A 26,780-nucleotide genomic window follows, 5' to 3' on the forward strand; every position below is an offset into this window, starting at 1 on the left:
GGGGACATACCTTTGCCAACATCCTACGAACATAAAACTTGTGCCAAAATTTTTTATTTGAGCTACAAAAGGCAAACAACGCTTAAAAACAGCAATTTTAGTTTCACAACACACTCAAATTAACTTTGTGACATTTCACAGGCTTATGGGGCCAGACAAAATCATGGTTTACAAGGTCTGTTTACATGTTACACACAAACCTAGCCCCTTCATGGTTTAAGAGGACTAATTAACACATTTTACATATCACACTATTCTGCTATTGCAGTAAGGGTGACAACAGAACAGACTCTGGCTTTCCTCAGCTAGACCCCTGCTAAACCCATCTCAGTTGCTAAGGTTCTGCCTGTCACTTCTTAAATGACAAAATACTATTTTGCTTATAATACACTTTTGATTTAACAATTCTGTAGACTTATTGTGTTGTATCAGTTAAACAATCTGTTTAATGTACTGTTGAACAATAACCTGAAAAAGACAGCATTTTACCATTAAAGTATGAAGAGTTAATTGTTTAAGGGCCTTTGCTCTTATTTTATAGGACAGTAGATATTTTGAAAGGCAACTTCAGATAAAAAAAGGACATAATTGGCAAAGAACCTTCAACCATGAACAACCAGAAGCACAACTGTACGATAACATATTCATTATTTTATTCTTTCACTTGGCCAGAACACAAATGTTCCCCTCTGTGAACTCTGTGTGGAGTTTGCATGTTCTCTGTGTTGGAGTGGGTTTCCTCCGGGTGCTCCGGTTTCCCCCACAGTCCAAAGACAAGCGGTACAGGGGATTGAATACACTAAATTGTCCGTAGTGTGTGTGAATGAGTGTGTATGGGTGTTTTCCAGTGATGGGTTGCAGCTGGAAGAACAACCGCAACGTAAAACATATTCTGGATAAGTTGGTGGTTCATTTCACTGTGGAAACCCCTGATAAATAAAGGGGTTAAGCCGAAAAGAAAATGAATGAATGAATGATTACAGCTTATAAACAAACTAATGGTATTTTAAAATTTAATTAAGTCGTTCAACAGATTATTCTTTTTCAAATTTAAATATTTATACTAGAACACAACATGGTAGTGCACTAGAATACTGTCAAAAACAAAACATTGCCACTCAATGACAGAAAAAAACAAACAAACACTTTTTTTATTTTATTTTTGAAGTCCAGGAAAACAGCAGGGCAATTAAACATGTATATACATTTTATAATGAAATGCATAAGCTATTATCGCTCTGACAAGAACAAAAATTAGATGGATAAAAACAGATAAAAAGATAGATAAAAAGAAAAAAAGATAAAACTAGACATAAAAGTTTGATTCCACAAATTGAATGATACATACAGAATTATATGAACACAAAACAGATTAAAAACTAAATTTCGTAATGTGACAGTAATATAATGTGTTATAATGTGACTAATTAATATCATACACATTTTCACTTTTTTGTCACAGTGACAATATTTGACCATTTTCAAACATGTAAATAAAAAACAAAAATCATGTCTTTTTGCTACTGAACACTGTTGTAAATGTTTAGTCTGAGAGACTGCATTTGTGGGTTATGTATTTTTGTGTGATGGGTATTGCCCAGGCTCATGAAGCAGACATGGACCTGGACTGTGGAGCAGTACCAGACTGTGGAGTAGTGGCAGACATGGGTTGAGAAGCAGAGGCAAACTGTAGAGCAATGTAGAGACTGCCATAGAGTGATGATGGACTGTGAAGCACTGGCATGGAACAGAAGTGGGCCTGGGCCATGTTTTTTTTTTTTTTTTAAATTTACATGTTTGAAAATGGTTAAATATTGTCACTCTGTGACAAGAAAAAAAAAATGAAAATGTGTATAATAATAATCAGTCTTTTGAACTCATTACAGCCTTCACGTCTGCTTTTGTCCATGGTCTTCTCATGTAGGTTGTTCTGCCAGTGCTAGAGCCTGAAAGCAAACAAGATGATTAACTGTTAGCATCACTGACTTTTAATAGATCATATCATCTGTTCATCAATATCGTTTAAAAGTCTCTTTCTTGGAAAAAAGGTTAATCCTTAGGTGTGCACTTACACCATGGTTATACATCACACAACTTCATGATTTAACAGCAACATATGCGAGTATAACTTTCAGTAGCTGCTTTGAATCATTGTGGACTACTGAAATTGATATGACCTTTCCATGTAAAGACTTTTCTTAATTTTAAAAAATGGCAAGCAATGTTTTCATAATATTCCCTATTATATTTTTCCACTGGAGAAATTCTTCCGTTTTTTAGTTTAGCTGAATAATAAAAAGGTAAAAACTGCAAAGGTCAATATTATGAGCACAAAAAATAAAATAAAAATATATAAAATTATAAAAATTAAAATTTATTTTTTGATTTTTTTGTCAGCCAGATATCGCAGAGCCCTATTTAAAAATGGCCAGATACAAAAGAGAAAGTGATAAATGGAAGACATTGACGAGAAATGTAGCATAGGAAAAAGCATTTGTGCATTTGCGCTACAAGCACTGCGATAGAAAGTTTGAATGTGTATTGAGTGCTGCTGGAAACATTGCAACTCCAACTAGGTCTGCTTAATCCAGACAATGTGTCAGCATGTTAGCTTTTCTGTCAAAGAATTTAAAATATGAACCAAAAACAGCGGAGAGTTAGTAGCCAACGCTGTTTTTTCCTCAACATCTCACTTATATTGTTATCAATAGGCTAATATTTTTTGTTCTTCTTATTATTATCATTATTATTATTAGTTACTATTTATATTATCACTGATACTGAAAAGTGTTATTTAGGCTATTTGTGAAGTTCTTAAAAATGTAACATTTAATTATTATACAGGACGGGGGAACCAGTGAATATTGTCCTCACCACTTAAAAAAAATGTGTAAAAAAAAAAAAAAAAAAAAAAACTAAAAATAAAGGATAAAAGGAAAAGCATGCTCTTGATCATTTTTCATAATCTGATTTGTACATGCTGTGTGTGTACATGCTGTGTGTGAGCACACACATCTAAAGTTATCTTACTGTGAGCGTTTTAATGGTCAAATAGGTGTCAAAATGCTGTGTTCAGTGATCATTTATTCATTTATAAGATGCTTAAAGCACAGTTTGTTTAATATTTTTATTCTATTGTACATATTTCCCTTTGCTCATTTACAGGGAGGAAAATAACTGCATATATACAGTTGAAATCCGAATTATTAGCCCTCCTGAATTATTAGCAACCATTTTCCACCAATTTCTGTTTAATGGAAAGACTATTTTTTTTCAACCCATTTCTAAACATAATAGTTTTAATAACTCATTTTTTATAACTGATTTCATTCATCTTTGTCATGATGACAGCCCATATTTTACTAGATATTTTTCAAAGTACCAGCATTCAGATTAAAGTACAATTCAAAGGCTTAATTAGGATAATTGGGCAAGTCATTAATATTGACCTTAAAATAGGTTTCAAAATATTTAAACCTGCTTTTATTCTAGCCAAAATAAAACTTCCTCCAGAAGAAAAAAATATTATAGAAAATACTGTAAAAAAAATCCTGAATTTGTTAAACATCATTTTGGAAATATTTATTAAAAAAAATAAAAATAAAAAATTCACAGGAGCGCTAATAATTTTGACTTCAGCTGAAAAATCGTTTTGAATAATCTTGTTTGCAATTATGACAAAAATAATCGTGATTATGATTTTTCCAATAATAGAGCAGCCCTAACTGTATGTGTAATGTAGCCTACAGTAGATTATGTGATGTGATCAATTAAAAAATACTTTTTCTTTTTTTCTTAGTAATAAACATGCTTTTACACTATACTGTATGCTTTAGAAAAGATACAATAGATGGTGAGAAGTATAGCCCCAGGTTGCAAAAATTAAACAAATATAAGAATGAAGTTGTTTAGCCTTTATAGCGCCCTATTAAATTGTGTTGGGGTAAAAAGAATGTTTAAATTTCTTTGACTATCATGGCGATGTTATTACCTCAAATCTTAAACATGCGCACATTGCAAGAAATGAAAATCGCGTCACAGCACACACTACAAAATATTAAGGTTATCGAGTCAATGAAACACATCACCTGATTGCAGTATAACTTGCTTTATCAATAATTATTATTATTTATTATAGGCCAGGTTACAAATATTTAAAAATCTGTCACTACATGCAAAACACTCTCATGCACTCAAAATAGGTTCCCTTTTGCATAGCTATTAGTGGCAGTTATGAATTAAATAAATGGGCATATCCACACGTAAGGTGAGTCGCCTATTATTTATCGTCTGTTTATTTTTCTCTGTTCATTTCTTTCACATGCATGCAGAGTGAACAGCCTGTGCTGTTTCTGCTTGTTTAATAGACCACCTCCTCTTATAGCCGGCCTATTTTGGTATAAAGGACTACATTTTTTTTTTTATACTGTATGCTATTCTATCCCCTATATTAAACACAGCAAATATTTAATTAAATATTAGAAACATAAATATTTTAAGTTTCTAAAAGCACATTTTAATGTTTAAGCATTGTTTATTGGCCGTCGGCGTCGATGATGTGCACCTCTCAAAAAATGTAACTACAAGTCGCAACGACACAGAGCGCAAGCTCGTGATTTTTTTGATGGTCGTGATTGGTCGGCTTGGCAGCGCTGACGAGTCTGGGCAGGACCAAGAGCCGTGCGAGTGGCACGAGCCCAATAGAGCGATTGTTTACAAGTGTGGAGTCCCGTGAAGGAGCTCTGGATAGAAAGTTTTGTTTTGTGTTTATCTCATAGTTAAAGTTGTTCCACGTCCGCCGGTTCCAGCCTCAAAATGAGCGAGTTTGAGTCACTTGTATGTTCAGGAAGCGTTTAGAAAAAACAAAACAACAGCGAAGAAACTCGACACAGAGGAACATTAACACCTTACTGCCAACTAGCATTTCGAAAGTGTTAATGCAGACCAAAAGAGACATCGCGCAGAAGTAAAATAAACAGCTACGTGCGTTGCATGTGCCGTGGGTTACGCCGGTCATAATGCAGAAGTATAAACCAGGCTTTATAAACTTTAATTTCATAAGTGCATACAATATAATATTAATAATAATAAGACAATTAGCATGTTTATCAGGGTAGACGACATGCAGTGAGTGGATAATTCCATATGTGCAATATGTCAATTTAAATCTCTCCATTTTGCTGTAATGGCTGTGCTGTGTTTGACTGGCAATAGCTTTTAGATTATAACCCGCGACCCACTTATTAATATGCAGCCTTTTTTTGATTACATGGGGCCAGTTGCACCAGCAGTGTGAAAGTTAAAATGAAGCCTAGTTGTGACTTAAAGGGACACTAATTTACAATGTACGCACTACTAAATATTTCTGTGTTGCACCATTTCACTTAGTTTAAACCTAACGCTGTGTTCCATCTAAAAATTTACCGCAGCCTCCCCCCATGTATAACGGTAAAAAAGAGATGATGGTGAGATTAGTTTACATCGAGGAGCTTGCGATGATCTCTCTCTATTCACAGCCTTATTTTCTTCCCAAATCTAGCATTAAAAGAAAAAGTGTCATAATAAATACAATTATTATTAAAAATGCAATTAAGTTTTGTTTGTCGCATAGTTAACTATGTGATGTGGGTAAATGGTGTGTTTCAATGCTGCAAGTCCTATATTTCAAACCTGCGGGAAGCACTGTAGTTGATCTTTTTTTTTCCTCCAATAAGGTGGTGTAATAAATACATTACAATTTTTAATTAAAGATTATTCACATTAAATAATAATAATAAAAAACATTGGTTTAAAGAATGTTAAAAACACAGGATTATGTTTTAAATAACTCCAAATCGAGGCATTCATTTTAGGCCTCTACAAACTACAAAACGTCAATGCAAATTAATGCAATACTATATGTAAAAATAAACTATTATATACTATAGTGGCCTATAGCCTATAAAAAAATGGTCAATATTGCCTTATTTCTCGTCTCGCTCAGCACGTGTGCATTGAATCGCAAGTGACAGATACAGAGGAAATTAATAAAAATAATATAGGCTAGAATTAAAATAATATAGCCCACCTAGCAGTTTTCTTTAAAATTATAATAGGCCTGTATATAAAAATGGACTGAAAATTCTTGTAGGCCTTTTGTGATGTTCAGTTATAAAAATGCTTATCTGTACATTTGTAAAACTGTCCTGTTTAGGCTATACTGCTACTGCTTTTGAAAAGGAAAAAAATAGTCTGGGCTATACTTTGAATTAATCAAAAACAGTTTTTGGTTCAGTTTGAAATTTAACTTGATAAACAGTTAATGATGGCACCTGATGTTCACAGAAACATCAGTGGGGCGTCGATTAGGGATGTTCGGTTCTGGGTTTTTTGGATGAGACTCTTGACTCCTAATTTTGGAGTCGGTGGAATACATATGCATTCACTTAAAATAGTGCAAGGATTAAATATGCTGTCTCATATTGCACTTTACACAATGCTACTGCGTCAATTCCAACATTGTGTTGTTCTCTGGTCAGATAAAACCAGCAGTAAATCATTTCCAGCCAAAATAAAATGGTTATCAACCTAAACTTTTTTTACAGCATATTTTAATTGTCTAGTTTAACTAGTTTAGTTTAACTTAGAAAATTACAATGCAATCTTGGAGACATAAAGTTAAAACATAATTTTAGTATCAAAATGTTTAATGGAAAGATGAATGGCAGTTCATTAACAAATAATCCCAACTGAGCCCAAACAATGTTAAAAACTATCTAGAATAGTCTAATTATTTAGTATAGTCTAAGTATCTAAATACTTTACAGAGAGAATAAAATAATCTGTGGTTGTTCATTTCTTTGTTTATTGATCGGTTGAAGCGTCAAAAAATAAAGTAGCTAGCTTTTTCATTTGATTTAACGACCAATTAAATATTAAACCACATACATGAAATATTTAACTTAAATAATTCATTCATAAACAAACCTAAAATAATAAAAAAAGCAGTGTGACAGAGCAGTATATGCTTTAAGGCACAGTCTCTCTTGTAAATGTGGTTTTCTTTAAAGTGTACTTTTAAATAGCTCATTACTTTACTCCTAAATATTACTGTTTGTTTGTGCAATTTGTTCATTATTGTAATTTAATAAAGGTGTGTTAATGAGACGGCGGAAGAAAAGGAGTGAGTCAGACCTAGTTTTTGAACATTTTACCTTGACTATATTTTTATTTAAAAATCCTCTTTTGGAAGTTTTTGCGTTCCCTCGCAGATGTTTTGCGTTCTCGCAAAACTGTTTTTCCACAAACACTTCCAGTTCACTTCATACATGTCAACCCTCCTGTTTTACCAGGATTCTCCCAACCCTTCCGTTTTTGCTGGGATTCTCCCATATTTCTCTTTCTTTTCTTTTCTAGCTGTGGGTTGATCATTGCTCTTCATATGCAACCTGTAAATTAGCGAATGCATGTATACGGATGTGCTAGGTATGATAAACTGATCCCAGATCAGCTTCTGTACACACCATTTAAAGCGACACCTCTGTTATCAAACAAGTGATGAGCAGCAAATGAATCTCTCATTTTCTTTTATTTCATAACAGAGGTGTCAATTTAAGAATGCACAGATCTATAATGAAAGTATTCCATTACTTAAGTAACTGTTTGTGCTCATTTAAGAGAAATTGAGTTGCGTTTAAAATAAAACACACAGGACGGACATGTTTACATATTGTTAAGTATATTTGTCTGTTTAAACACAGATCTGAATCCTGCACTTTAGCTCCTCTTTAAATGGCATGTACAGAAGTTGATCTGGGATCAGTTTATCATTCCCTGATTCAGAGGTTGCATATGAAGGGCGATGATCAACCCACAGCTTTTAATGGAAAGAAAGTAAATGCAGACATTTTTATATTTGTTTCAGAATGCTTTCAAAAATAAAAATATATGAGAAATATGGGAAAATACTTAACAATAGGATGATAGAGGGATAGAATGGTAAAATACGGGAGGGTTGACAGGAATGAAGTGAACAGGAAGTGTGGATAACGCAAAACATCTTTGTGAGGGAACAAAAACTTAAAAAAAATATATATATATTCCTATCACAGTTTTTTTTTTCTACCATCCTTTTTTTTTCTCCCACTCAGTTTTTTTTTTCTTTCACCCAATTTTTTCTTCACCATCACGTCCCTTCCGAGTCTCTGTACTAATGCCTTAAAATGTAACTTAATACATTTTTTTTAAATGACATTTGATTGTAACATTTAACTTTTTCCTAACACTGATTTTGGTTGGTTAAGGTTTTGTGAAGCGTGATTCAGTAATGCTGATTTTACTATATTTATTTACCGGTTATAGAATAGTCTAACCGTGGATTGGCTTGCATGTATGGGCATAGTTTGACGTCTTTACCTAAAACTTTAAACCTTTATAGGCCTATTATAGGCCCAAATAAGGATAATAAAAATTTATATAATAGATAATAAAATTACTATAAAAAAGTATATTACTGCCTTGAGTCAGTAACTTAGGCAGTAATGCAAAGTAATAATTAATGTAAATAAATAGCCTAAAATGAAAGGAACAAGCACACACATCTAAAGTTATCTTAATGTGAGCATTTTAATGGTCAAATAGGTATCAAAACGCGATGTTCAGTGATTATTCATATTAACTCTCATTTATGTAATAAACAAACGAGTTGAGAATCAAAAGACATGTGAAAGAGAAACCATAAATCAGAACCGTACTGCTCTTAAAGTGAAAGTGCGTGATATTCCTGCTGCCGACTGTTTTTATCATTAATCAAACAACAAAAGAAGACAATCCCTCACTGTTCTTGACTGAAAGACTTTAGTAGCTATAATTAAAGTTTTTTTTTTTTTTACAGTGAAGATGCTAAAAGCACAGTTTGTTTCATATTTTTATTCTATTGTACATATTTCCCTTTCCTTTGCAGGGAGGAAAATAAATGAATACAGTTGAAATCCGAATTATTAGCCCTCCTGAATTATTAGCAACCATTTTCCACCAATTTCTGTTTAATGGAAAGACTATTTTTTTTCAACCCATTTCTAAACATAATAGTTTTAATAACTCATTTTTTATAACTGATTTCATTCATCTTTGTTATGATGACAGCGCATATTTTACTAGATATTTTTCAAAATACAAGCATTCAGATTAAAGTACGATTCAAAGGCTTAATTAGGATAATTGAGCAAATCATTGTATACCAGTAATTTCTTCTGCTGACCATCAAAAACTATTTTGCTTAAGGGAGCTATTAATATTGACCTTAAAATAGATTTCAAAATATTTAAACCTGCTTTTATTTTAGCTGAAATAAAACAAATAAGACTTTCTCCAAAGGAAAAAATATTATAGGAAATACTGTGAAAAATTCCTGAATCTGTTAAACATCATTTGGGAAATATTTATAAAAAAAATAATAATAATAATTTCACAGGAGCCCTAATAATTTTGACTTGAACTGATAATCATTTTCAATAATTGTGATTAAAATTATAACCAAAATAATCGTGATTATGATTTTTCCCATAATAGAGCAGCCCTAGCGGGAAGCACTGTAATTGATAAAAAAATAAGGTGTGTATTAAAGACATTTCAGTATTTATTAAGTGTTGTTCACAATAAATAATAATCATATTAATAAAAACACTGATTTAAAAAGTATTTTGTGACACCTACATCCATCATTACAAACACAGGTTTGTTTTAAAATAATAATTCTGTACCAAAGCGTTTATTTTAGGCCTGTATAAACTATAAAACATCTCTGCAAATTAATGCAATGCAATATAAAAAACAAAATTCAATATTTTGTCAATATTGCCTTGTTGTCTCTCAGCGCACACGCACTAAACTTCAAGTAACAAACAGAAAAAATAATTTAAAATAATGTAGCACACCTTGCAGCTTTCTTTAAAATTATAATAGGCCTGTATATAAAAATAGTATTTCGCTGGTAATGTTTTTAAATAAATAATTAGGCCTACTTAAATATAAATTTGCTATTAATGTACAGTAATTGAGACAAAATAACATAATAGTAAAATATAAATATAATAAAAGTAAAATAAGAGTAATAATAAGAAAAAAATAAGATTTTAATAGGTAAAAATAAGAGTAAAATATAATCAACAAAATGTAAATTAAAACTGTGAATGAATAGGTAAATAAAAAGCTTATTTATTGACCATCTTAGTCCTATCACTTTAAAATAACAAACACTGTTTATCTCTCTATATTTAGGCTAAAACACTGCTTTATTTAATAAGGCATACTTATTGCATTTATGCTTGTACTTTCATTTTAGTTGTCTTTTAATTATTTTATACTTTTAGTGATCTGCTTGAGGTAGGTCAATTTATTTTTATGCTTTTGATGAAGTAGCATTCAACTTAAGCTCTTTAGACCATGCACCGGACCGTTTCTCAGTGTTTCGCCGCAATGTATTTAAATAAATAATTATTTAGGCCTATTTTTATTATTCATTTATTTTTTATTATTCATTTATTGTTATGTACAATAATTTAGACATAAAATGAGATAGTAAAATATAATCAACAACGAAAATGTAAATAAAAACATTGAACACTGAACACTGCTTTATTTATTTATTTAGGCCTACTTATTTGTTTGTACTGTATGTTTGTGCTTTCATTTTAGTTAGCTTTTATTTCTTTAATTCTATTTTCCAAAATTAACCCTCATTGCACTTAAGGGCCCTATCATACACCTGGCGCAATGTGGCGCAATGCGCGACGCAATAGTTTTTTGCTGGTTTCAGCTTGGCGCAAGAGTCGTTTTGAGGCGTTGCGCCACGTTCTTTAAATAGCAAATGCATTTGCGCTCATATGTGCACCCATAGGCGTTCTGGTCTTAAAAGGAAGGCGTTCTAAGGCGCATTGCTGGCGCGTTGCTATTTTGAGAAACTATAATAGATATTTCATTAGACCAAAACAAACCCGGTCTAAACTCCAGCTCAGAGTTGCGCCTCGCTTACACACTGCTTAATACACACAAGATGTATTTACATATGAATAAATTTAAATATTAAGGATATATATAGGATATAATAAGAATATATATAGGATATACAGATAAAGGATTAATATAGTACAAAACATATTATCTTCCAGCCTACATAAATATGAAAAACCACTGCTTTTATGTCTTCTTCATCCCGGGAGGCTTTTTCAGTTCATTCATAACAATTTGCTTTTGTATGTTATTATTAGCAGTATTAATTATTATATCCATATTTATATTTGTTTTATTAAAAAAAAGCTTAGATTTGCCCACCTGCAGGTTTTAGACCATATGCGGGCAACATGTGTTTTAGGATATAACTCAGGTTACTGACAACACTTAGTTATTATTGTTCATTTATTCATTTGCTGGAAATTAGAACTGCATTTAGAAATAGTTTTGAAACAAATCTTTGCGCTTAAACGCTATTAATTATTATTATTAGGCTAACTGATGTCTGGGCGTAAAGATTTTCCTATCCACGAGAGCGAAAGTGAAAGTAGATCATTTATCTGTCATTCTCGCACAGCAGATGCTCTGTTTAACAGTTTTCTGTTAAAAATAACTGTTGACTGTTTGCTTTGTAAATAGCAAATGCGCTTATGGCACGATGCAAGGCTATTAAAGGGAATGGGAGATGAGACTCTGATTGGTTTATTCTCAAAATACACCTATAACTTATTAAGAAAATAAACTCAACCCTTTAGATCATGCTTAAAATTTGCTTAAAATAAAAAGGCCTAAAATGCACATTATTTTCAAAGTAATTTTAGTTACTTAGTTTCTTCCTGCATTGTTATTGACAGAAATTCTTACCATCACCACCATCACTGTCTGGCTTCCTGGATTTCTGTCAAGATTCACATGTTATTTCCTGAAGGGAGAAAGTGAGAGAGACATTATTATTCACTTATTTAAATTATTTTATTATTTGAATTATTATTAGTTTATTTTCTTAATAAATTAAAACATGCACTCATTGACTTCCATGTTATTATTTTTCCTACTATTGGACTTTTCTACTTTACGAGTTTATTTTTTCTGTTAAACAAAAAACAAGGTATTTTGATGGAAGAAGAAAACCTGCAATCATTGACTTTTCAATGAGTGCAGGTTTTCATCTTCCATCTTCTTTTGTGTTTAACAGAAAAAATAAACCCATAAAGGGTGTGCAAATGATGACACATTTGTCATTTTTGGGTATGAGCCAGTCACAGAGTTGTTTTCTACAGAGGTTTGTTAATTCTTGACAAAAGAATTAACAAACCTCTGTAGAAAACAACTCTGTGTTGGTCAAATCGACTGGCTCATGGAGGTACTGAAACAGAAAAGCAAAGATAAAGAAAATTCAACATTCGTTTACTTACTTTTAAAGTCACGCATAACAAACCATGCCCTCATAAACCATGAAGAAACACACGTTATAATAGTCTACTGCTAGCACCATGTAAACCTACACATACTGTGTCCTCATAAACCATGAAGAAACACAGATTGAAGGAAGTGAAGGATGAGCAAATGATGACAAAATTGTCATTTTTGGGTGAACTATCCTTTTACGGAGTGTCAAAATAGCATTACAAAAGAATTAACAAACCTCTGTAGAAAACAGCTCTGTTTGTGTTTGTCAAAGTGACTGGCTTATGGAGGTGCTGAAAGAGAGAAGCAAAGAAAGATGAAGAAAACATGACATTCGCTTACTGAAAGCTTTAAGTCTTGCAAAACCAATCATGTCCTCATAAACCATGAAGAAACACACAGATTTAATAAAACAATAGTCTACTGCTAAGTCACATCCAATAGACATACTTGGTCCTCATAAACCATGACTAAACTCACAGGACTGCTAAACTGCATTTAGTAAAAATAGGAAACTGTCAATTTAGCACTTAAAGTGATGGTTCACTCAAAAATGAACATTTACTTACTATGAATTTACCCTCAAGTGTTCCAAACTTTTAAGGGTTTATTTCTTCTAATAAAAACAAAAACAAGATATTTTGATGGAAGAAAAAAACCTGCAATCATTGACTTCCACAATAGAAAAAAAACAATAATATGAAAGTCAATGGTTACAGGTTTCCATCTCTTTTAAAGTATTTCATTTTGTCTTTAAAGAAAATAATTAAACCTTTAAACGTTTGGAACAAGTAAAGGGTGAGCAAATGATGACACAATTGTCATTTTTGGGTGAACTATCCCTTTAAGGAGTGTCAAAACAGCTTGACCAAAAAATTAACAAACCTCTGTAGAAGACAACTCTGTGTTTGTCGAAGCATTTAGCTCATTGGGGTACTGAAAGAGAGAAGCAAAGATAAAGACTGTTTTAGGTTTTGCATTACAAACAATGCCCTCATAAACCATGAAGAAACACACAGATTTAATAAAACAATAGTCTACTGCTAAGTCACATCCAATAGACATACTGTGTCCTCATAAACCATGACTAAACACACAGGACTGCAACACTGCATTTAGCAGAAATAGGAAACTGTTATTTTAGCACTTAAAAGGATGGTTCATCCAAACATGAAAATGTACTTACTATTAATATACCCCAAAGCATTCCAACCCTTTATGGGTTTATTTTTTCTGATAAACAACAAAACAAGGTATTTTGATGGAAGAAGAAAACCTGCAATCATTGACTTCCATAATAGAAAACAAAAAATATGGAAGTCAATGGTTACAGGTTTCCATCTTCTTTTGTGTTTAACAGAAAAATAAACCCATAAAGATTTAAAACAAGCAAAGGGTGAGCAAATGATGACACAATTGTACTTTTGGGTGAACTATCCCTTTACTATGCCCTCATAAACCATGAAGAAACATGTTATAATAGTCTACTGCTAGCACTATGTAAACCATTGTACACCTACACATACTGTGTCCTCATATACCATGAAGAAACACACAGATTTAATAAAACAACAACCTACTGCTAAGTCACATCCAATAGACATACTTGGTCCTCATAAACCATGACTAAACACACAGGACTGCTAACCTGCATTTAGTAAAAATAGGAAACTGTCATTTTAGCACTTAAAGTGATGGTTCACCCAAAAATGAACATTTACTTACTATGAATTTACCCTCAAGTGTTCCAAACCTTTAAGGGTTTATTTCTTCTGATAAAAAACAAAAACAAGATATTTTAAAGGAAGAAAAAAACCTGCAATCACTGACTTCCACAATAGAAAACACAAATGATATGGAAGTCAATGGTTACTGGTTTCCAGTTTTTAAGTGTTTTGTTTTGTCTTTAACAGAAGAATTAAACCTATAAAGGTTTGGAACAAGTAAAGGGTGAGCAAATGATGACAAACCTGTACTGTTTGGGTGAACTATCCCTTTAAGGAGTGTCAAAATAGCATTACAAAATAATTAACAAACCTCTGTAGAAGACAGCTCTGTTTGTGTTTGACAAAGTGACTGGCTTATGGAGGTGCTGAAGGAGAGAAGTAAAAAAAGATGAAGAAAACATGACATTCGCTTACTGAAAGCTTTAAGTCTTGCAAAACCAATCATGTCCTCATAAACCATGAAGAAACACACACGTTATAAAACAACAGTCTACTGCTAACATTGTAAACCTACACATACTGTGTCCTCATAAACCATGAAGAAACACACAGATTTAATAAATCAATAGTCTACTGCTAAGTCTCATCCAATAGACATACTTGGTCCTCGTAAACCATGACTAAACACACAGGACTGCTACATTGTATTTAGCTAAAATAAGAAACTGTCATTTTAGCATTTAAAGGGATGATTCATCCAAAAATGAACATTTACTCACTATTAGTTTACCCTCAAGTGTTCCAAACCTTTATGGGTTTATTTCTTCTGTTAAACACAAAGGATACTTTAAAAACCGATGAAAACCTGTAACCATTGACTTTCATATTATTTGTTTTTTTCTATTATGGAAGTCAATGGTTACAGGTTTACATCTTTTTTTTTAAGTATTTTCTTTTGTCTTTAACAGAAGAATTAAACCCATAAGGTTTAAAACAAGTAAAGAATGAGCAAATTATGACAAAATTGCCATTTTTGGGAGAACTATCCCTTTAACGAGTGTCAAAATAGCTTGACAAAAAGAATTAACAAACCTCTGTAGAAGACAACTCTGTTTGTGTTTGTCAAAGTGACGAGCTCATTGGGATACTGAAAGAAAAAAGCACAGAAAGATTAAGAAGACATGTCATTGGCTTACTGAAAGCTTTAAGTCTCGCAAAACCAATCATGTCCTCATAAACCATGACAAAACACACAGGACTGCTACACTGCATTTAGTAGAAATAAGAAACTGTCCTTTTAGCACTTAAAGGGATGGTTCACCCAAAAATTAACATTTACTTACTATGAATTTACCCTCAAGTGTTCCAAACTTTTATGTGTTTATTTCTTCTGATAAACAACAAAAACAAGATATTTTGATGGAAGAAGAAAATCTGCAATCATTGACTTCCACAAAAGAAAACACAAATAATATGAAAGCCAATGGTTACAGGTTTCCATTTTTTTTTTAAGTATTTCATTTTGTCTTTAACAAAATAATTAAACCTATAAACAATTGGAATAAGTAAAGGGTGAGCAAATTATGACACAATTGTCATTTTTGGGTGAACTATCCCTTTAAGGAGTGTCAAAATAGCTTGAAAAAAAATTAACAAACCTCTGTAGAAGACAACTCTGTGTTTGTCGAAGCATTTAGCTCATTGGGGTACTGAAAGAGAGAAGCAAAGATAAAGAAAATTTTACATTTGTTTGCTTACTGTTTTAATTTTTGCATTACAAACTATGCCCTCATAAACCATGAAGAAACACACAGATTTAATAAAACAATAGTCTACTGCTAAGTCACATCCAATAGACATACTGTGTCCTCATAAACCATGACTAAACTCACAGGACTGCAACACTGCATTTAGCAGAAATAGGAAACTGTTATTTTAGCACTTAAAAGGATGGTTCATCCAAACATGAAAATGTACTTACTATTAATATACCCCAAAGCATTCCAACCCTTTATGGATTTTTTTCTTCTGATAAACAACAAAAACAAGATATTATGATGGAAGAAGAAAACCTGCAATCATTGACTTCCATAATAGAAAACACAAAAAAATATTAAAGTCAATGGTTACAGGTTTCCATCTTTTTTAAAAGTATCTTCTTTTGTGTTTAACAGAAAAAATAAACCCATAAAGATTTAAAACAAGCAAAGGGTAAGCAAATGATGACACAATTGTACTTTTGGGTGAACTATCCCTTTACTATGCCCTCATAAACCATGAAGAAACATGTTATAATAGTCTACTGCTAGCACTATGTAAACCATTGTACACCTACAAATACTGTGTCCTCATATACCATGACTAAACACACAGGACTGCTACATTGTATTTAGCTAAAATAGGAAACTGTTATTTTAGCATTTAAAGGGATGATTCACCCAAAATGAACATTTACTCACTATTAGTTTATCCTCAAGTGTTCCAAACCTTTATGGGTTTATTTCTTCAGTTAAACACAAAAGATACTTTGAAAACTGATGAAAACCTGCAACCATTGACTTTTTGGGAGAACTATCCCTTTAAGGAGCGTCAAAATAGCTTGACAAAAGAATTAACAAACCTCTGTAAAAGACAACTCTGTTTGTGTTTGTCAAAGTGACGAGCTCATTGAGATACTGAAAGAAAGAAGCACAGAAAGATTAAGAAGACATGTCATTGGCTTACTGAAAGCTTTATGTCTCGCAAACCAATCATGTCCTTATAAACCATGAAGAAACACACAGAATTAATAAAACAATAGCCTGCTGGTAAGTCACATCCAATAGACATACTTGGTCCTCATAAACCATGACTAAACACACAGGACTGCTAACCTGCATTTAGTAAAAATAGGAAACTGTCATTTTAGCACTTAAAGTGATGGTTCACTCAAAAATGAACATTTACTTACTATGAATTTACCCTCAAGTGTTCCAAACCTTTAAGGGTTTATTTCTTCTGATAAAAAAACAAGATATTTTGAATGAAGAAGAAAACCTGCAATCATTGACTTCCACAATAGAAAACACGGTCCCACTTTATATTAGGTGTCCTTAACTACTATGTACTTACATTCAGAAATAAATACAATGTACTTAATGTGTTTATAATGTATTTGAGAACACTTGTGGTGCTTTTGAGTTGGGATAGAGGTTGGGTTATGGACAGGTTTGGTGGTATTGGTAGGTTTAAGGGTGGGTTAAGGTGTAAGGGATGGTCAACAGTGTATTTACAAACGTAATTACAAAAGTTAATTACAGATGTAATTACATACAAGTATTTAATCAAGCATAAGTACACAATTAAAAAATTGTATGTACACAATAAGTACATTGTAACAAACTATTAATTTCTATGTAAGTACATATTAGTTAAGGCCACTTAATATAAAGTGGGACCGAAAACACAAATGATATGGAAGTCAATGGTTACAGGTTTCCATATTTTTTAAAGTATTTTATTTTGTCTTTAACAGAAGAATTAAACCTATAAACGTTTGGAACAAGTAAAGGGTGAGCAAATGATGACACAATTGTCATTTTTGGGTGAACTAGCCCTTTAAGGAGCGTCAAAATAGCTTGACAAAATAATTAACAAACCTCTGTAGAAGACAACTCTATGTTTGACAAAGTGACTGGCTTATGGAGGTGCTGAAAGAGAGAAGTAAAGAAAGATGAAGAAAACATGACATTCGCTTACTGAAAGCTTTAAGTCTCACAAAACCAATCATGTCCTCATAAACCATGAAGAAACACACACGTTATAAAATAAGTCTACTGGTAACATTGTAAACCTACACATACTGTGTCCTCATAAACCATGAAGAAACACATAGATTTAATAAAACAATAGCCTACTGCTAAGTCACATTCAATAGACATACTTGGTCTTCGTAAACCATGACTAAACACACAGGACTGCTACATTGTATTTAGCTAAAATAGGAAACTGTCATTTTAGCACTTGAAGGGACTTTTTAAGTCACGCATAACAAACCATGCCCTTATAAACCATGAAGAAACAAGTTATAAGTCAACTGCTAGCACTATGTAAACCTACACATACTGTGTCCTCATAAACCATGAGTAAACACACAGATTTAATAAAACGATAGCTTGTTGCTAACTCACATCCAATAGACATACTTGGTCCTCATAAACCCTGACTAAACACATAGGACTGCTAAATTGCATTTAGCAGAAATAGGAAACTTATTTTAACACTCAAAGAGATTGATCACCCAAAAATGAACATTTACTTACCATTAATTTACCCTCAAGTGTTCCAAACCTCTGTGTTTATTTTTTCTGTTAAACAACAAACTAGATATTTTGATAGAAGAAGAAAACCTGCAATCAATGACTTCCATAATAGAAAACAAAAATAATATGAAAGTCAATGGTTAGAGGTATCCATCTTTTTTCAAAGTATCTTATTTGTTTTGTTAAACAGAAAAAAGAAACCCATAAAGGTTTGGAACAGTTGAGGCTAAATTAATGGTACGTAAATGTTAATTTTTGGGTGAATCATCCCTTTAAGTGCTAAAATAACAGTTTCCTATTTCTGTTAAATGAAATGTAGCAGTCCTGTGTGTTTAGTCATGGTTTATGAGGACCAAGTATGACTATTGGATGTGACTTAGCAGTAGAATGTTTTTTTTTTATTAAATCTGTGTGTTTCTTCATGGTTTATGAGGACACAGTATGTGTAGTTTTACAATGTTAGCAGTAGACTGTTGTTTTATAACGTGTGTTTCTTCATGGTTTATGAGGACATGATTGGTTTCAAGTACCAAAATAGCTTTACAAAACAACTACAAAAACCTCTGTAGAAGACAAGTCTTTGTGTTTGTCAAAGTGACAGGCTCATATAGGTACTGAAAGAGAAGCAAAGAAAGATGAAGAAAACTACTGAAAGCTTTAAATCTCGCATAACCAATAATTTCCTCTTAAACCATGAAGAAACACACAGATTTAATAAAACAATAGCCTATTGCTAAGTCACATCCAATAGACATACTTGGTCCTTATAAACCATGACTAAACACACAGGACTGCTACACTGCATTTAGCAGAGATAGGAAACTATTATTTTAGCACTTAAAGGGATGGTTCATCCAAAATTTAACATTTACTCTATTATTTTACCCTCAAGTGTTCCAAACCTTTATGGGTTTATTTCTTCTGTTAAATACAAAAGATACTTTGAAAACCAATGAATATTGGCTTTCATATTATTTGTGTTTTCTACTATGGAAGTCTATGGTTACAGGTTTACATCTTTTTTTTTAAAGTACTTTCTTTTGTCTTTAACAGAAGAAATAACCCAAAATGGTTTGAAACAAGTAAAATGTAAGCAAATAATGACACATTTGTACTGTTTGGGTAAACTATCCATTTAGGGAGTGTCAAAATAGCATTACAAAAGAATTAACAAACCTCTGTAGAAGACAACTCTGTTTGTGTTTGTCAACGTGACGGACTCATGAAGGTACTGAAAGAGAGAAGCAAAGATAAAGAAAATTTACCATTCGTTTACTTACTGTTTTAAGTTTTGCATAACAAACCATGCCCTCATAAACCATAAAGAAACACACGTTATAATTGTCTACTGCTAGCACTATGTAAAACTACACATACTGTGTCCTCATAAACCATGAAGAAACACGCAGTTTTCATAAAACATCCTACTGCTAAGTCACATTAAATAGACATACTGTGTCCTCATAAACCATGACTAAACACACAGGACTGCAACACTGCATTTAGCTGAAATAGGAAACTGTAATTTTAGCATTTAAAGGGATGGTTCACTCAAAAATGAACATTTACTCACTATTAATTTACCCTCAAGTGTTCCAAACATTTATGTTCTTATTTCTTCTGATAAACAACAAAAACAAGATATTATGATGGAAGAAAAAAACCTGCAATCAATGACTTCCATAATAGAAAACACAAATAATATGAAAGCCAATGGTTACAAGTTTCCATCTTTTTTAAAGTATCTTCTTTTGTGTTTAACAGAAAAAATAAACCCATAAAGATTTAAAACAAGTAAAGGGTAAGCAAATGATGACACAATTGTACTGTTTGGGTGAACTATCCCTTTAAGGAGTGTCAAAATAGCATTACAAAAGAATTAACAAACCTCTGTAGAAGACAGCTCTGTTTGTGTGTGACAAAGTGACTGGCTCATGGAGGTACTGAAAAAAAGAAGCAAAGAAAGATAAAGAAAACATGACATTCGCTTACTGAAAGCTTTAAGTCTCACAAAACCAATCATGTCCTCATAAGCCATGAAGAAACACACACGTTATAAAACAATAGTCTACTGCTAACATTGTAAACCTACACATACTGTGTCCTCATAAACCATGACTAAACACACAGGACTGCTACACTGCATTTAGTCAAATTAAGAAACTGTCATTTTAGCACTTAAAGGGATGGTTCACCCAAAAATGAATATTTACTTACTATAAATTACAGGTTTACATCTTTTTAAAAGTATTTTGTTTTGTCTTTAACAGAACAAATAAAGAGACAAGTAAAGGGTAGGCAAATGAGGACACAATTGTACTGTTGGGTGAACTATCCCATTAAGGAGTGTAAAAATAACATGACAAAAGAATTAACAAACCTCTGTAGAAGACAACTCTGTGTTGGTCAAAGTGACGGGCTCAGGGAGGTACTGAAAAAGAGAAGCAAAGATAAGATTTTTTTAACATTGTTAAATTACTTTAAGTAACGCATAACAAATCATGCCCTTATAAATCACGAAGAAACACACGTTATAATTGTCTACTGCTAGCACTATGTAAACCTACACATACTGTGTCCTCATAAACCATGAAGAAACACACAGATTTAATAAAACAACAACCTACTGCTAAGTCACATCCAATAGACATACTTGGTCCTCATAAACCATGACTAAACACACAGGACTGCTACATTACATTTAGCAGAAATAGGAAACTGTCATTTTAGCACTTAAAGGGATGGTTCACCTAAACATTAACATTTACTCACTATTAGTTTACCCTCAAGTGTTCCAAACCTTTAAGGGTTTATTTCTTTTGTTAAAAACAAAACATACTTTGAAAAACGATGAAAACCTGTAACCATTGACTTTCATATTACTTGTTTTTTACTACTATGGAAGTCAATGGTTACAGGTTTCTATCTTATTTTGAAGTATCTTATTTGTTTTGTTAAACAGAAAAAAGAAAACCATAAAGGTTTGGAACACTTGAGGGTAAACTAATAGTGAGTAAATGTTCATTTTTGGGTAAAACTATCCTTTCAAGAAGTATCAAAATAGCTTGACAAAAGAATTAACAAACCTCTGTAGAAGACAACTCTGTGTTTGTCAAAGCGACTGGCTTATGGAGGTGCTGAAAGAGAAAAGCAAAGAAAGATGAAGAAAACATGACATTCACTTACTGAAAGATTCAAGTCTTGCATTACCAATCATGTCCTCATAAACTATGAGTAAACACACAGATTTTATAAAACAATAGCTTGCTGCTAACTCACATAAAATAGACATACTTGGTCCTCATAAACCATGACTAAACACACAGGACAGCTACGTTGAATGTAGTAGAAATATGAAACTGTCATTTTAGCACTTAAAGGGATGATTCACACAAAAAATTATATTTACTCACTATTAATTTACCCCCAAGTGTTCCAAACCTTTAAGGGTTTATTACTTCTGTTAAACAACAAAAACAAGATATTTTGATGGAAGAAGAAAACCTGCAATCATTGACTTTCACAACAGAAAACACAAATAATATGGAAGTCTATGGTTACAGGTTTCCATATTTTTTCTAAGTATCTTCTTTTGTCTTTAACAGAAGAAATATCCCAATAAAGGTTTGAGACAAGAAAAGGGTGATCAAATAATGAGACAATTGCACTTTTTGGGTAAACTATCCCTTTAAGGAGTGTCAAATTAGCATGACAAAATAATTAACAAACCTCTGTAGAAGACAACTCTGTTTGTGTTGGTTAAAGCCACAGGCTCATGGAGGCGCTGAAAGAGAGAAGCAAAGAAAGATGAAGAAAACATGACATTCACTTACTGAAAGCTTTAAGTCTCGCATAACAAACCATGTCCTCATAAACCATGAATAAACAGATTTAACAAAACAATAGCCTACTGCTAAGTCACATTCAGTAGACATACTTGGTCCCCATAAACCATGAGCAAACACACAGATATTAAAACAATAGCCTATTGCTAGGTCAGCAAACTTGACATTGTTTCTCTTGATATCTCAATATTGTAAGCTATAAAAAAAGCTTTAAATATTAGTAATATTTGTTATTTCTCAAATGTGGTAAAAAACAATATTATTATAATATGTAGGCCTAGTAATGGTTAAAATGCTCAATTTTGCATAGATCTGGCATGTTAAACTTTAAATTGGTCTTTAATGCACAGGACAGAGATGACATCAGACTACAAATTCAAAATCCTGAAGATGAGTGTTAGATGTATGCTTGCACTCTCTTATGGTCCACATGCAAATAGATCATTTTCACTTGTATAATCAGGCATTTGTCATCATCAGATTTCAACTTGCATTATTTTCCTCATTTAACAACAGTAGTTTATACTGCCACTGTGTAAACGTTTAATCTTACGCATAATACTCACCGTGTGAATAGAGGCTAATCTAAAGAAAAAACTTTGAATTGTTATATTGCGATTCTCAATATAATAATGTATCACTACACCCATATTAAATGTATTATTATATAAAAATAACTGCACAGATACAGGAACAATGAGAAAATATCTCTTCAGATCAACATTTAGAAGACAAATATATAGACAAACCTCTTTGAAGCTCACTCGGTTCAGAATTCAAAGATAATGGCTCATGAAGAGACTAAAAAACATAATCAAAACACAGAAAATAAAGCTAAAACAACTCAAGTGTGTGCTAAACAGACATTATTAAACATTATATTTAATACTACATACAGTTCAAAATATGCCAATTTTTAAAATAAAATCCAATATACCCTACCTTTGCTTTTTCATGTTTGTTACAGGAGAGAAGGTCAACTCCTCCACATGACACACTCTAAAATTACAATTGTATGTTGTAATATCGTGCAGAACAATGTTTTAAAATTAAACACAAGGTACTTTTTTTATAAAAGATTAAAATTGTAACTCTGCCAAATAAAAACAGTTCTGTCAACACATGAACACCGACTCCACAGAGTATGCATCACAAACTCTTCTGGACAAACAGTGAAAACTGATACAGAAGAAAATAAATCATTGAAAAAATTCATTATGTTGATTTAATAGTGCACAAAAAATACACTGTACAGGAAACATACTTCTATATCCTCATTCTCCTCATCATGGGTCTGTTTGAAGGAGTGAATACATGAAACATGCCTCAATAAAGATGCACCCTCTCCTCTTTTTCTCTTGTGATTGCCAAATCCACTTGTCCACTCATTTTGATCTACGGCAAATACTACACTACAGTCCGCTCAATTCAGTGCAGGTTATTTCAAAACTTACATGCACTTCACCAATTAGAGCATGCTGTTTAGTTAAAAAAAGTAAAGAAGGAAAGGAAAAAATCTGCATGCTTTTTATACATGGTGACATTTTCTGACAATTTAAATACAATGATAATAATAATATATGATATTGACTATTAGCTAAGAGGAAATGCCTAGTTTCTAAAAAAAAGGTTTTTAAAGAGAGGGAGGCACCCTTTATTAAGGCATGTGCAACCTATTAAATGCTCTAACAGAGCCATGAGGTAGGAGAATATGGGTGAAGTAGCGCTAGTTGTGGCAAATGATAATCGACAGGCTAACCAGGGTTTGGGAAAGGGCGACTAATAGTGGTGTAACGGATCCAAAATCTGCAGTTCGGATCACTCTATGTTTTTTGAGTTATGGATCGGACCATTTTTTGGATCAGCAAAAAAGGAGGAGACAATTTGCTTTCCATTTATACAAAAATGTTACTGCATAAAACATTGCTTTTAACAAACAGAATATAGCACCTGTAATTTTAATAAAAAATAAAAATCAGGAAATAACCAGCTAAAAAAAAAGTATTCAATATGAAATATGATCTTTGGTACTGTTGCTGATAATGCAAAATATATAGAAATCTTGTACAACATATATTTATCTTCAATTAATGATTCAACAATTCACACATAAAACTTCAAGTTTTATTATACTGTAGGTGTATTATATTTGAAAACCTATTCAATGGCATAATTTTGATGTTTGTTTGTCGCCATCTGTTGGTTACACAATGTTGTTGCTTTCACCAGCATCTTGTTTCATTAAACAGTGATTTTATTCTTACCATAATGAATGCATTAATGCAGGCTAAACAAACAGTGACAAAAAACACCTTAATAGCCAAAAGCATTTAGGTAGGTCCCACAACGTCATCATTATATTTTACAGGGAAGCCAAAATGCTTTCATTCATGCGATTTGAATGACACGGGAGGCGATCTTTCTGCGATTGTTATAAATGTTGGATTAACCTACAAGTTCAAAAAAAGTTATTAATCTACGGGTCACGCGCATTCCGAACCGTGGGTTGTGATCCGTATCGATCATGGATCAACAGTGATCCGTTACACCCCTAGTGACTAACATCACAAATAAATAAATACAAATGAATTCTATTAAGATGTTGCTAACATTGGAAAATAACTTTATTATATATTTAAAATAACTATTTAGAAGCTGTTTATACACATATGAAATAAGATAAACATCATCAAAACACACGAGGCACTTGTGACTTTATTTAACATTTGCATTATTTTAATTTTTTTTTAAATGTTTCCTACCTATTGAAAATAAATGTATTTCCCATCTGAAATGCATTGGGGAGAAAAAAATAAGAATAAGTTCAGCAGACGGTATATTAGAACTCGAGTTGATGATCAATCCCGTCAAAACATGTTGCTATGTGCATTACAAGCTACACCACTGGCACTATTTAGTTATGTTGTCTCTGTCGGTCAGACATCACTTGTCTGACAAAATTTGTGTAAATGGCTTATTCCATCAATATGTGTTATTAACCATTGGTTAATCAGGCCCTGGATAGTGTACAATCTTTAATAGTTTTAACTTTTCACTTATATGGAATATTAGCATTTTTTAGACTCTTGAATTAAACATTAACATTTTAAAGTGTGGTTTTTAATTAGGACATTTCTTTTTTTATTATTATTATTATTTAAATGTTATTTGTTGACATTTATAATGTCATAACATCAAATCATCATTCATGACTTAATTTTTTTGTGTTAAATTAAACTCCTTTTTGCATCTTAACATTTTATACACTATGCTTATAATGAAACATTAACTAGGGACTACCTGCAGTAAGAAAAAAACATGTACAAAACTTTGGTACCTTTGATGTCACTGATGTACCTCCACATAAGCATGTCTTTATCCTTCCCCAACCTCACATGATGAGCAGCATCTTTCAAAGGATTTAATCCTCTGCTTTGACTCTTACCACCATTCATTCACTGTTAAAATATTATATAAGGTTAAACTTCACAGTTTATAATATCAATACAATACCATATGCAAAGCAGTATTAATACATGTGACGTAGTGTAAAATTCTCTAAAGAAGACCAAAACAGAACAAAATAGTAATATAGTTATCAAATTTCATAATACAGTTATCACATTTCAAACCATTTAACAAAATATAAGTTAGTAGTGCACTATATTGACAATTTGATCAAATAAAGTTATTTAACTAACATCTTTTCATAATAAAAGTTCATTTATTCAAATGTACAGTTTAACTGAACACAAGTTTATCACAAAAAAAACATTAGAAAAAATAAAACCACACATTTACATTACTAAATTCAAACATTTTGTTCAATCATGCTTAATAATTCAAGTTTAGTAAATTGTTTCTACGTCATATTTATGTTTAATATAACTTGTTACCATGTTATTTATACCATATTCGAATGGTCATTGTTTCTCACATAAAAGTATGTGTAGAAAAAAAATCACAAATTACATAGTGCATCTATCATAACGTTACATCTCATGGAATCAGACGGCGAATTGTTTACCGCGGAGGAGTGAGCTCTGCCCGGTTCTGGGTTAAATCGACACCGGCGCTTCCGAGCCAGATACAGGCCGAGCTATTATTGCTATTATTAGCAAATACACATTTTGAAGAACTAACTTACGTCTGATACTGCCATTACAAACACATATTTCTAACGTTTATTTGTTCTCATCTTCTGTTCCCAGTCACTAATTATTATTGTCTAAAACAGTACACGCCGCATATAAATATATAAATAAACTTGCTATTTTGAATAACAAGTGGAATAATACAGTACATATAATAATAAATAATGTACAAAGTATTAAAAACAAATGACTTACTTGTTTGATGTAAGTTTCACTGCTTGAAGCGCGACTGTCACGTCCACAGTCTTCATGAGGGACGTTTTCCCGCGATTGAATGTATGGCGCGAAATTGTGTAAGATTTGGCGCGAGTGTGTATAGAAGTGCAGTACCAAGTTCCGCCTACAGAGGCGCTGTTCAAAGATCACACATACACATCATGGTTTACAAGACCATATTTGTAAAGGTCATAAAAAGCA

At 32.2% G+C, this 26,780-nt stretch overlaps 1 protein-coding gene and 1 long non-coding RNA gene across 21 annotated transcripts in view; both read right to left on the reverse strand.

The window, feature by feature from the left end:
* The window catches only part of sdk2b (sidekick cell adhesion molecule 2b), a 628,575-nt gene that overhangs the window by 369,170 nt on the left and 232,625 nt on the right, over positions 1 to 26,780 (reverse strand). The gene's annotated exons all lie outside the window — the stretch shown is intronic.
* On the reverse strand, positions 39 to 26,635 carry LOC147834460 (uncharacterized). 17 transcript variants are annotated; one of them, XR_015504399.1, is made up of 19 exons: positions 26,559 to 26,635; positions 25,547 to 25,667; positions 23,152 to 23,208; positions 22,959 to 23,010; positions 22,094 to 22,148; positions 21,451 to 21,501; positions 20,745 to 20,795; positions 20,253 to 20,307; positions 19,541 to 19,595; positions 17,702 to 17,752; positions 16,684 to 16,738; positions 16,045 to 16,091; positions 15,722 to 15,772; positions 15,156 to 15,210; positions 14,434 to 14,488; positions 13,282 to 13,332; positions 12,635 to 12,689; positions 11,854 to 11,911; positions 39 to 1,946 (listed from the first exon to the last, which is right to left on the reverse strand). It is a non-coding gene; the product is annotated as an uncharacterized LOC147834460 (long non-coding RNA). The 17 variants fall into 17 exon arrangements; XR_015504398.1 differs by lacking the exon at positions 16,045 to 16,091; XR_015504400.1 differs by lacking the exons at positions 16,045 to 16,091; positions 16,684 to 16,738.

This window comes from Danio rerio, chromosome 12 (genome assembly GCF_052040795.2).
Source record: "Danio rerio strain M-AB ecotype USA chromosome 12, GRCz13ab, whole genome shotgun sequence".
Lineage (NCBI taxonomy): Eukaryota > Metazoa > Chordata > Actinopteri > Cypriniformes > Danionidae > Danio > Danio rerio.